The following is a 12,581-nucleotide window of genomic DNA, read 5'->3' as shown; positions in this document are numbered from 1 at the left end:
TACCTTTCAAGTGTAGCTGCTAATCCGCGTGTTCTTTGAATGAAGACTTCGAGAAGAAAAGTACCAATTTCAAAATGTATTTAACAATAGAACCAATTCGAGACACAAATATTACAGAGCTCCGGGCCAGTTCATAACCCTATCAACAACAGAGTTAATTGTCAGGGCACGAAGTCTGACGACCTAACTATCCCTTGGCCCAGTCTTTTATAGTAACACACATGCAAATTCACAATGTTCATGCAATCCAATCCAGTTCCTCTGCTGGGATGACCTCGTCCTCTTCTTCCAGTCCCATTTAGTGTTGGTACAGTTCTTCTTTTCCATTATTTTCCCAGGTGGCCAGATCAAAGTTCCCATTCTTCATGCAAATACGATCATCAACCCCCCCTGATGTCCCGTTTACGATGAGTGTTTAACACCCCCTGCCTGACTGGTTCCTGAGATTACAGTAGAACAAACAACAATCCTGTGAATGTAATGTCTCTGTTCTTTATTACATTTACTAATGAGTCTACCTTGCCTAACTTCTAAGAGAAGACAGGAACATATGGTGAAACACATAACAAGATAAAGACAATTCTCATCAGTCTCAGTGTAAAGAATTGACTGCTTCTGTGTTATTTTCATTACATTGTTCTTGTGGTCCATGTTGCTAATATCTGGTAATGCTTCTGTGATTAATATTAACGCCGTCTGACATCAATAGCGTTTTATTTTAACATGTTTACCATTGTGGTTAAGTTGTTAATTGCGGAGGCAAAGTAACCTAAACCATTGTCGCCATTAAGATCTGCATGTGACTCCACTTGTGACTTGTGTTCTTATTTTATTCCTTTTCTGGAGGTTTATTTTCCAACAGATTTAACTTTTCAATTTACAGCTAATCTGGTTACACTACCATCTAATGGGGTAGGTTGAAAACAGGAAGTGCGTCAAGCACGAGGAAAACGTGCCGCAGAATATGAAAGATATGTTGCTCCTGGATCGAGTCTGGTCACTTCTTCTACCTTTGCACCTTTCAAGGGCATGATCTGTAAGTTGATGTTGTCTTTTACTGTTGTAGTTGTTGTTCGAAATGCTGCGTATTGCTAGTGTTGGACCTCGGGTCGGTTATTCTGCACACAGAATTGAGTGTGAATGTGTGTTCTTGCGTCGGAGCTAAACGTTGTGTTTTGTGATTCTTTTCTCACAGTTTTACAAAATAAAATGGATTAGTAAAACCAAAGAACGATTCATGAGTGGTCGCTGATGCCATATATTTAGCTCGCTGCCGACGCTAAAGCACTTAGCCGAGGGCAGAAGAATCGGTATTCGCACGTGGCTAATATTGGCGAACACTATTTCAAATGGCAGCTTTCGAATTTCCCATGGTACGTAAATCCAACGCCACTTCAATTGATACAGTCCCACCCTTGCGCTTCACATAAGTACGCATCTCCTACGTCGCGCTGCTCGTTCCAATTACTTTCACAACTGCTAAATGAACTAATTCCAGCTAAAGCTTCACAATCATACTATTCTGTGTCTCAGTGTAAAGAATTGACCGCTTCTGTGTTATTTTCGTTACATTGTTCTTGTGGTCCACGTTGCTAATATCTGGTAATGCTGCCGTGATTGATATTAACGCCGTTTGACATCAATAGCGTTTTATTTTAACATGTTTACCATTGTGCTGGTTAAGTTGTTAATTGCGGGGGCAAAGTAACCTCAACCATTGTCGCCATTAAGATCTGCATGTGACTCCAAATGGCTAATGCTAATAATCTGTATTCTCACGTGGCTGCTAATATTGGCTCATTCGAAAATCGATAACATTTGTGTAATTAATCTGTCGATATCTCTGCAAGGTTGGTATCTCTGTAGCTAAACACATTGTCCAAGGTCTAGAGGTCTTCAATCATTGATTGGATGGTGTCCAGGTGTTTGTCTTCAGCTTCCCTCCCACCTGAGTGCTGACACCACCCTGCAGAACTTGCTCCAACAGGACTACCATTGCGTCTCAGCATGGATGGGTAAGAATATTTCACATTGCTGTATAAAGCACTTCTTGTCTTTTGTGTCCATACACACAATTCGATTGCACCTTTCTGATCTGTGACCTTTTGTCATTTCAGGGATCCCCTACTTCTCTGTTGCAGAGATCTTTCCTCTGCACCCCTGAGAATTTTTTCCCAATTGTGAAAATGTTTTTGCAACAATAACATTCTAATGGTGTCTTTCCTTGTATTTCTCTCCCTCGTGGACACACCAGAGTGACAACGGGGGAATGCCGATTCTGACACACCTGCTGTCGATCGTTGCCACCAGGTTCCTGAGCAGAAGCCCCAGGTTCTTGACAGGCCCTCTCCTCCTGCATTACGGTTCAGTCCGAAGGTCGTTGTGACGGGACCTGTTCGCATGTCTCATCCCTGCAATCCTTTGGACTGGACCACGGTCACAACAGACTCTAAGGTACTGATGAGGACACACGCAAAGTCTCTACTCCAGTTTAACACTGTCTGTGTGTTTAACCTGATTTTTATTTTTTTATAAATTTGCAGGCGTGTCAGCAATAGGTCAATCATGTTTTTCTTCTTTCTCTTACAGATTTATTTGCCAGTGGCAGAGGCGAAGGACATCAGCATCGAGCTCAACCCTGTTTGGTTCAGCACTGACATCCTTGCTGCTGTGGAGGCTGTCTCTCCTTCACACCTGCCTTACCCTGTCTTGGTGCCTCTTGCTGAAGGGATAGAGGTGAGCTGTTCTACATTTGTTTGGAGAACATTAAACTGTTAATCAGCTCAACGCTCTTTATTGCATTATGTTTCTTGTGCTTTCATAACTACACTGCTCAAAATTAGAGGAACACTTCGAAAACACATCAGATCTAAACGGGGGAAAAATGATCTTGAATATCGATCCTGATAAAAAGTAGGTGATGTATTAGTATCAAAATGATGCTACATAATTTGATAGAAATGAAAATGATCACCCTATAGAGGGGGGGGGGAATCAAAGACACGCGAAAAATGAAAGTGAAAAAATGATGCAGCAGACTGGTCCATTTTGCCAAAATGTCATTGTAGCAACTCAAAATGATTCTCAGTACTTTGTGTGGTCCCCATGTGCTTTTACGCATGCCTGACAACATCGGGGCTCCTGATGAGACGACGAATGGTGTCCTGGGCGATCTCCCAGGGCATCACTGAGCTCCTGGACAGTCTGAGGATCAACCCGGTGGCACCGGATGGACCTAAACATAATGTCCCAGAGGTGTTCTATTGGGTTTAGGTCAGGTGAACGTGGGGGCCAGTCAATGGTATCAATTCCTTCATCCTCCAGGAACTGCCTGCATACTCTAGCCACATGAGGTCAGGCATTGTCGTGGATCAGGAGGAACCCAGGTCCCACTACACCAGCGTAGGTTCTGACAACGGGTTTAAGGATTTCATCCCGATACCTAATCGCAGTCAGTTATTCATGGAGATTAAAGGTGAGCACATCTTCTGCACTTTGATACTGATCTTACCACCACTGCAAACATAAATATGTTACTCACTCATACTAATTGCAAATGTCCAAGGATATTTGAATTTGGGTGTAACATCTCAAATCCTTTTCCTGTCTGCTGAAATGTTGGGAGGGCAGGAAAAGTGTATGTTCACTAACTGTTGGGTTTGTTCTTTCAGACACCAGCTGAATATGGTCCAGCTAACTTAAAGAACTTCAAAGACGTTCCTCAGTGTTTTAGATATTCTCTAACACAATTGTTTTCGGTAAGCACTCTTTTTTTTTTTACCAGTTATAATTAATTTATTGTTCGTGATTGATTATCTTTGTATTAAATCACCAATTCCAATGGCAGGCAAATCCAATAGTGACAAAAATGAAATGAAGGACGCAGGGATCTTTAACACAACAGTCTTGTGTATGAGATGCTGAGCATGGACTTCTTTGATGCTCTTGAATTAAGAAAAGGCAAACCACTGTGTGTGTCTAAAATTCGACCAATTGCAAAGCAGGTAAACTATTATTTAGCAAACTTTCTGTGATAATATTCTACAACTTGCATAAATTGATCACAGAGCATCTTAGTTTTAATTTTAAAAAGTTTTAATTTTTCCAGCTGTTATGGCTCTATCAGACCTCAAGAAACTTGAAATCCTGCACACCGACTTAAAACCAGACAACATCATGTTAGTGGACCAAAGAGGATTAAAATTAAATAATCGACTTTGGACTGGCACTTCGGACCCATGAGGCCAGGACAGGACAGGGACCACATGCAGGCATCTGGACTGAGGTTATTTGTCTGCAGTAATAATATTAAGATCTTTTTTTCTTAATTTTTTACATTTTACATTTTTTTATTATGACTTTGTTTTTAGGGCTCCAGAAATTATGCTCGGTCTCCCCTTCTCGTATCCACTTGATATTGGGGAGTTGGCCAAATCCTTTTGTTTTTATACAACCCTCAAACCATCCGCAATTACTCATCATATCAAAACGCAAGTATACTAGACAAAAATATCTATAGGCAATTAGAGCATGTCCTCTTAACAAATGTGAATGTTTGGTTTACAGATGAGACGCATAATAGATCTACTGGGTATGCCCCCAAACTACATATTAAATGCTGGGAGGTACACCAGCAGATATTTTGTAAAGGTGGCAAACCATTCTGGTTATTCATGGAGATTAAAGGTGAGCACATGTTCTCTGCACTTTGATACTGATCTTATCCACCACTGCAAACATAAATATATTACTCACTCATACTATTTCCAAGTGTCCAAGGATATTTGAATTGGGTGTAACATCTCAAATCCTTTTCCTGTCTGTGAATGTTGGGAGGGCAGGAAAAGCGTATGTTCACTAACTGTTGGGTTTGTTCTTTCAGACACCAGCTAAATATGGTCCAGCTAACTTAAAGAACTTCAAAGACGTTCCTCAGTGTTTTAGATATTCTCTAACACAATTGTTTTCGGTAAGCACTCTTTTTTTTTTTTTACCAGTTATAATTAATTTTATTGTTCCTGATTGATTATCTTTGTATTAAATCACCAATTCCAATGGCAGGCAAATCCAATAGATGACAAAAATGAAATGAAGGACCGCAGGACTCTTTAACACAACAGTCTTGTGTATGAGATGCTGAGCATGGACTTCTTTAATGCTCTTAAATAAGAAAAGGCAAACCACTGTGTGTGTCTAAAATTCGACCAATTGCAAAGCAGGTAAACTATTATTTAGCAAACCTTTCTGTGATAATATTCTACAACTTGCATAAATTGATCACAGAGCATCTTAGTTTTAATTTTAAAAAGTTTTAATTTTCTTCCAGCTGTTTATGGCTCTATCAGACCTCAAGAAACTTGGAATCCTGCACACCGACTTAAAACCAGACAACATCATGTTAGTGGACCAAAGAGGATTAAAAATTAAACTAATCGACTTTGGACTGGCACTTCGGACCCATGAGGCCAGGACAGGGACCATCATGCAGGCATCTGGACTGAGGTTATTTGTCCTGCAGTAATAATATTAAGTTATCTTTTTTTCTTTAATTTTTTTACATATACATTTTTTTATTATGACTTGTGTTTTTAGGGCTCCAGAAATTATGCTCGGTCTCCCCTTCTCGTATCCACTTGATATTTGGGGAGTTGGCCAAATCCTTTGGTTTTTATACAACCCTCAAAACCATCCGCAATTACTCATCATATCAAAACGCAAGTATACTAGACAAAAATATCTATAGGCAATTAGAGCATGTCCTCTTAACAAATGTGAATGTTTGGTTTACAGATGAGACACATAATAGATCTACTGGGTATGCCCCCAAACTACATATTAAATGCTGGGAGGTACACCAGCACATATTTTGTAAAGGTGGCAAACCATTCTGGTTATTCATGGAGATTAAAGGTGAGCACATGTTCTCTGCACTTTGATACTGATCTTATCCACCACTGCAAACATAAATATATTACTCACTCATACTATTTCCAAGTGTCCAAGGATATTTGAATTTGGGTGTAACATCTCAAATCCTTTTCCTGTCTGTTGAAATGTTGGGAGGGCAGGAAAAGCGTATGTTCACTAACTGTTGGGTTTGTTCTTTCAGACACCAGCTGAATATGGTCCAGCTAATTTAAAGAACTTCAAAGACGTTCCTCAGTGTTTTAGATATTCTCTAACACAATTGTTTTCGGTAAGCACTCTTTTTTTTTATCCAGGTATAATTAATTTCATTGTTCCTGATTGATTATCTTTGTATTAAATCACTAATTCCAATGGCAGGCAAATCCAACAAATGACAAAAATGAAATGAAGGACGCAGGGCTCTTTATGATCTCCTTAAGAAATTATTCCACTTTGATGATCTTCTGAGAATCTCTCCTGAGAAAGCCCTGCAGCATGACTTTATAACAATGGGGCACCTGAGAACAGTGGAGAGCAAAGACTAGTGAGTGACATTATTTCTATTTGATATCAGTGAGGTTATAGGTTTTTGAAACATTTAAAGAGACATATCAAACCACACAGCACAGCGAACTCCCACTACATAGCTGATTCTCCTGAGTACTGTGTATCATGAATTAGATGTAATATTTGTACCAGTTAAAGCCTTCCGGTCATTAGCATTAAAATTAAGTTTGAAACTTCTAAAAATTAATTGGGCCAATAACATGCAAATGTTTGTACAAAAATCAAGGAGCATATTTTGTTATTGTACACTTTTTAATTTACACATTGTGTTTTTTGCAGCTTGAAAATGTGTGAAAAAATGAACAGTTTGGCGTTCACAGAGGTTTCAGCTGATAATTCAAATGAGAAGAGAAACGAAAAGAACTTATTTGAATCAGAAATAAGAAGGTCATCTCAGAAAGAGGCAAAGACTTTGGAGAAGGAAGAGAAGCCCACCAAAGAAGGAGACATCAAATCCTTTATGGGAAGTGTTCAAGGCAGAATCCAGCGAGTCCTCTGAGGCAGAAGCCATCATGTCCTTGAAAGGACAATTCACACAATCTCTAGAGGAAATAGACTGTGAGCCCTCACAAAAAGAAATCATCGGGACCTTACCAGAAAAAGACATTAATTTCTCAGAGGAGCTTCTGTGCCTTGCTCTTAACAGTAAGTCAACTGAAGGGGAGGCCAATAAGGCCAAACATACAGAGTCCCAAGTGGAAGAAGAGAGTGAGTCCTCACAGAAGGAAATCTGTGATACTAAATCCACAGAGAGCCCAGTGGAATACATAGAGTGCTCGCAACAAGAGTCCTCTGAAGATTCTATTAGTGATACTTCTTGTGCAGATACCTCATTATGTGAGGAAGAATCAGTCTCCAGTAATGGAACTTCTGATGGTGCATCCTCTGAAGCTGACAGCTATTCATCAGAGGGTGTCTCCTGTAGTGACTACTCTGATGCCACAACTTCTGAAAACAGCAGCAAATCACCTCCTAAAAAGAAACGCGTGTTTCGGGTTGTTAAAGTCTCTAAATGGTTTGCCAAAGTCTGCAGGCATATAAAGAGTGTATTCTGTAGCTGCATGGAAGTCAACTGTGTTGAATAGTGTGTGAGTGTAAGGACTTGTGGGTGTGCTGTCTGTGCTTGAATTATGGTTTGTATTATTAAAGAAGATATGGACTGTGATAGTGTGTTGATTCATTGGGTGTGCCTCCTAGGCACAAAAAGTGGAATCCAGCACAAAAAAGCTCATAGATTGATTAAAAAACCCCATCATTTTGTAAATATAATCCTCGACTAATTCGCAATCGTCGGTTTGGGGACGTTAAATTAACCAGTGCCCCGTGAAACGAGCTAAAACGCCGACTGTTCCGCTCAAATCTCCTATTAACTCAATGCAGAAGAGAGCGGGGGAAAACGCCTCAGAACTGACAAACGCTTCATGGTTAACTCGTTTCTCTGTCACCGGGTAAGCTAAAATTATGAAATTTGACACGGTTATATTTCAAAGTCTTGTGGTTCTAACATGCTCAGACTCCATATATTTGGACGGTGTTAAGCAGTCAAAAACGGCTTTTGAATACGGGTGGTCCTGATTGCGAATCTGTGTGGGGTGGAGGAGTGGAGCAGCTCACAGCCTGTGGGTATGGGAGGGGCTGCCTGTGTGTGTCACATTAATTGGGAAAATAACACTATTTCAAATGGCAGCTTTCAAATTTCCCATTGTACGTTAATCCACCGCCACTTCAATTGATACAGTCCCACCCTTGCGCTTCACATAAGTACGCATCTCAATACATCGCGTTGCTGGTTTTAATTACTTTCACTACTGCTAAATGAACTAATTCCAGCTAAAGCTTCACAATCACAATATTCTTTGTCTCAGTGTAAACAATTGACCGCTTCTGTGTTATTTTCATTACATTGTTCTTGTGGTCCACGTTGCTAATATCTGGTAATGCTGCCGTGATTGATATTAATGCCGTCTGACATCAATAGCGTTTTATTTTAACATGTTTACCAATGTGCTGGTTAAGTTGTTAATTGCAGAGGCAAAGTAACCCGAACCATTGTCCCCATTAAGATCTGCATGTGACTCCAAATGGCTAATAATCGGTATTCTCAGGTGGCTGCTAATATTGGCTCATTCGAAAATCGAGTCTTGTCTTTTGTGTCCATACACACAATTCGATTGCACCTTTCTGATCTGTGACCTTTTGTAATTTCAGGGATCCCCTACTTCTCTGTTGCAGAGATCTTTCCTCTGCACCCCTGAGAATTTTTTCCCAATTGTGAAAATGTTTTTGCAACAATAACATTTTAATGGTGTCTTTCCTTGTATTTCTCTCCCTTGTGGACACACCAGAGTGACAACGGGGGAATGCCGATTCTGACACACCTGCTGTCGATCGCTGCCACCAGGTTCCTGAGCAGAAGCCCCAGGTTCTTGACAGGCCCTCTCCTCCTGCATTACGGTTCAGTCCGAAGGTCGTTGTGACGGGACCTGTTCGCATGTCTCATCCCTGCAATCCTTTGGACTGGACCACGGTCACAACAGACTCTAAGGTACTGATGAGGACACATGCAAAGTCTCTACTCCAGTTTAACACTGTCTGTGTGTTTAATTTTTTTTAAATTTGCAGGCGTGTCAGCAATAGGTCAATCATGTTTTTCTTCTTTCTCTTACAGATTTATTTGCCAGTGGCAGAGGCGAAGGACATCAGCATCGAGCTCAACCCTGTTTGGTTCAGCACTGACACCCTCTGTGGAGGCTGTCACACCTGCCTTACCTGTCTGCTGCTGAGGCTTGTCTCTCCTTCCACCTGCCTTATGCTTGTATGCCTTCTTGGAAAGATGGAAGTGAGTTTTTATTGAGAATTTGGAATTAATCAGAACATAAATGTCAGTGTCAGAATATGAAATCAGATAATTAAGAAAATTGAGAAGAAACATCGACATCTAAACGGGGGGGAAAATGATCTTGAATATCGATCCTGATAAAAGTAGGGATGTTGTATTAGTATCAAAATGATGCTACATAATTTGATAGAAATGAAAATGATCACCCTATAGAGGGGGGGAATCAAAGACACGCGAAAAATGAAAGTGAAAAAATGATGCAGCAGACTGGTCCATTTTGCCAAAATGTCATTGTAGCAACTCAAAATGATTCTCAGTACTTTGTGTGGTCCCCATGTGCTTTTACGCATGCCTGACAACATCGGGGCTCCTGATGAGACGACGAATGGTGTCCTGGGCGATCTCCTCCCAGTTTTGGACCAGGGCATCACTGAGCTCCTGGACAGTCTGAGGATCAACCCGGTGGCACCGGATGGACCTAAAGATAATGTCCCAGAGATGTTCTATTGGGTTTAGGTCAGGTGAACGTGGGGGCCAGTCAATGGTATCAATTCCTTCATCCTCCAGGAACTGCCTGCATACTCTAGCCACATGAGGTCAGGCATTGTCGTGGACCAGGAGGAACCCAGGTCCCACTACACCAGCGTAGGTTCTGACAATTGGTCCAAGGATTTCATCCCGATACCTAATTGTAGTCAGTTATTCATGGAGATTAAAGGTGAGCACATGTTCTCTGCACTTTAATACTGATCTTATCCACCACTGCAAACATAAATATATTACTCACTCATACTATTTCCAAGTGTCCAAGGATATTTGAATTTGGGTGTAACGTCTCAAATCCTTTTCCTATCTGCTGAAATGTTGGGAGGGCAGGAAAAGTGTATGTTCACTAACTGTTGGGTTTCTTTCAGACACCAGCTGAATATGGTCCAGCTAACTCAAAGAACTTCAATGACGTTCCTCAGTGTTTTAGATATTCTCTAACACAATTGTTTTCGGTAAGCACTCTTTTTTTTAACCAGTTATAATTAATTTCATTGTTCCTGATTGATTATCTTTGTATTAAATCACTAATTCCAATGGCAGGCAAATCCAACAGATGACAAAAATGAAATGAAGGACGCAGGGCTCTTTATGATCTCCTTAAGAAATGATTCCACTTTGATGATCGTCTGAGAATCTCTCCTGAGAAAGCCCTGCAGCATGACTTTATAACAATGGGGCACCTGAGAACAGTGGAGAGCAAAGACTAGTGAGTGACATTATTTCTATTTGATATCAGTGAGGTTATAGGTTTTTGAAACATTTAAAGAGACATATCAAACCACACAGCACAGCGAACTCCCACTACATAGCTGATTCTCCTGAGTACTGTGTATCATTAATTAGATGTAATATTTGTTCCAGTTAAAGCCTTCTGGTCATTAGCATTAAAATTAAGTTTGAAACTTCTAAAAATTAATTGGGCCAATAACATGCAAATGTTTGTACAAAAATCAAGGAGCATATTTTGTTATTGTACACTTTTTAATTTACACATTGGGCCTCATTCACGAACCGTTCTTACGAGCAAATTTGTTCTTAAGTCCCATTTACGAATATTTTACGAAGATTGTGGCATTCATGATTTTCTTCTCATCCCGGATTTATGTGTCGGTAAGAACAAATCCTACGAACACTCAGGAGTACTCTTACGCACATTTCAGTGCCGACATGTTGGCATGGTTGTGTTTTCTTCTCTTGTGCAGTTCAATAAAATTCAATATTACAATGATAATTATGTCATATTTATTTATTTATTTCCTATTTTTGGTGATTTACGGAGAATTTTAAAATTACGTAAAATGTGCCAATGACTTAACATTAATCAACAAAATTGGAAACCATGCCAAAACTGTCTTTTTATTTGATTTTATCTTGATTTATTTTATTAGGGGATCGAGGATATGCCCTGGCTCCCTTGTTGTTGACACCACTGACCAACCCTCAGACTCCACAGGAGTTTTATTCAATCAGATGCATGCGCGCACGCACCATCGGCATTTTAAAGGGGCGCTGGATGTGTTTGGACACAGCAGGTGGCAAATTGCTGTACAAACCGGAGAAGGTAATTATTTATTTTTGTTATAAAATCTGCTTAGATTACGTTTATTCATCTAACTTATGACTCTCCCTCACCATTACAGGTCTGTGGGATAATCATGGCCTGCTGTGTCCTGCACAACATCGCTATGAAGCGTGGTGTCCCTCTTCCCCCTCAGCCACAACCCCGTGAGGATGTGCGTCCTGACGCAATGATGGGGCCAGACTGCAGGCACGCGGTTCACGTTCGAGCGCAATTAATTGCCCGTTTGTGAATAAAATGCATTATTGTCACAATTTCAGTCTAACAGTCTTGATTCACTTCAAAAAGACCGGTTTCAGAGCGCAGCTTTTACACGTTTATTTTTTTTACATTCTTATTTTTTTACATTCTCATTGATTTCTTTAATTGTGTTGGCTATAGTCATCAGGGTTGAGGCAATTTTATCAAGCGTGTTAGCCATCCTTTCTTGATTGTTCAACACGGTGTCAGAAATCAGGTGTGGAGAGGCAAGCTTTGGGCATTTTGCTGCTTTTTGCTCTGTCTACAGGGCCCTGCTGCAGTTCCTTTTATGGGCATTAGTGGGTGGTGACTTATGCTAATAGTATGTTAATTAGATTCACCTGGCACACTCAACTGAGTAGATGGCATTCATCAATCTAAGAACACAGCTGCGAACAATTCTGAGGCTTACGAATGCGATGATGAATCTGACGTAGGGTTTTCTTAAGGAACTTCTTAAGAACAACTTAAGAAAGAATCTAAGAAGATTCTTAAGAAGATATTGGTGAATAAGGCCCATTGTGTTTTTTGCAGCTTGAAAATGTGTGAAAAAATGAACAGGTTGGCGTTCACAGAGGTTTCAGCTGATAATTCAAATGAGAAGAGAAATGAAAAGAACTTATTTGAATCAGAAATAAGAAGGTCTTCTCAGAAAGAGGCGAAGACTTTGTTACGAACGGTTGTAGCAGGACCCGAAAGCAGGCAGCACACAGTGGCAGATTGTCTTCCGAGAAACTTTATTGAAGATCACAGGAATGTATTTAACTCAAAAGAGGTGGAGACCGCGATTAGTTCTAAATCCAAGCTCTACCTCCAGGGACCGCAGCCTGTGGAACCTACAGCAAAGAACCATGGGTGGGGGTGGGGGCTCCGCCTGGGCTCGCTCCACCACCACCAGAG

General features: G+C 40.5%; 1 long non-coding RNA gene across 4 annotated transcripts; it reads left to right on the top strand.

Annotated features, from left to right (window-relative positions):
• Positions 1-3,869: 3,869 nt before the first annotated feature.
• On the top strand, positions 3,870-11,695 carry LOC130521242 (uncharacterized). 4 transcript variants are annotated; one of them, XR_008949239.1, is made up of 9 exons: positions 4,582-4,686; positions 4,883-4,969; positions 5,062-5,219; positions 5,327-5,502; positions 5,593-5,910; positions 6,110-6,196; positions 10,403-10,568; positions 11,251-11,423; positions 11,503-11,695. It is a non-coding gene; the product is annotated as an uncharacterized LOC130521242 (long non-coding RNA). The 4 variants fall into 4 exon arrangements; XR_008949241.1 differs by lacking the exon at positions 5,062-5,219 and having other exon boundaries at positions 4,580-4,686; XR_008949240.1 differs by lacking the exons at positions 10,403-10,568; positions 11,251-11,423; positions 11,503-11,695 and adding exons at positions 6,286-6,451; positions 6,754-7,639.
• Positions 11,696-12,581: the final 886 nt, after the last annotated feature.

The sequence above is a fragment of the Takifugu flavidus genome, unplaced genomic scaffold (genome assembly GCF_003711565.1).
Source record: "Takifugu flavidus isolate HTHZ2018 unplaced genomic scaffold, ASM371156v2 ctg822, whole genome shotgun sequence".
Lineage (NCBI taxonomy): Eukaryota > Metazoa > Chordata > Actinopteri > Tetraodontiformes > Tetraodontidae > Takifugu > Takifugu flavidus.
The sequence above is the reverse complement of the archived record's forward strand: the minus strand, read 5'-3'. Positions and strand labels throughout refer to the sequence as shown.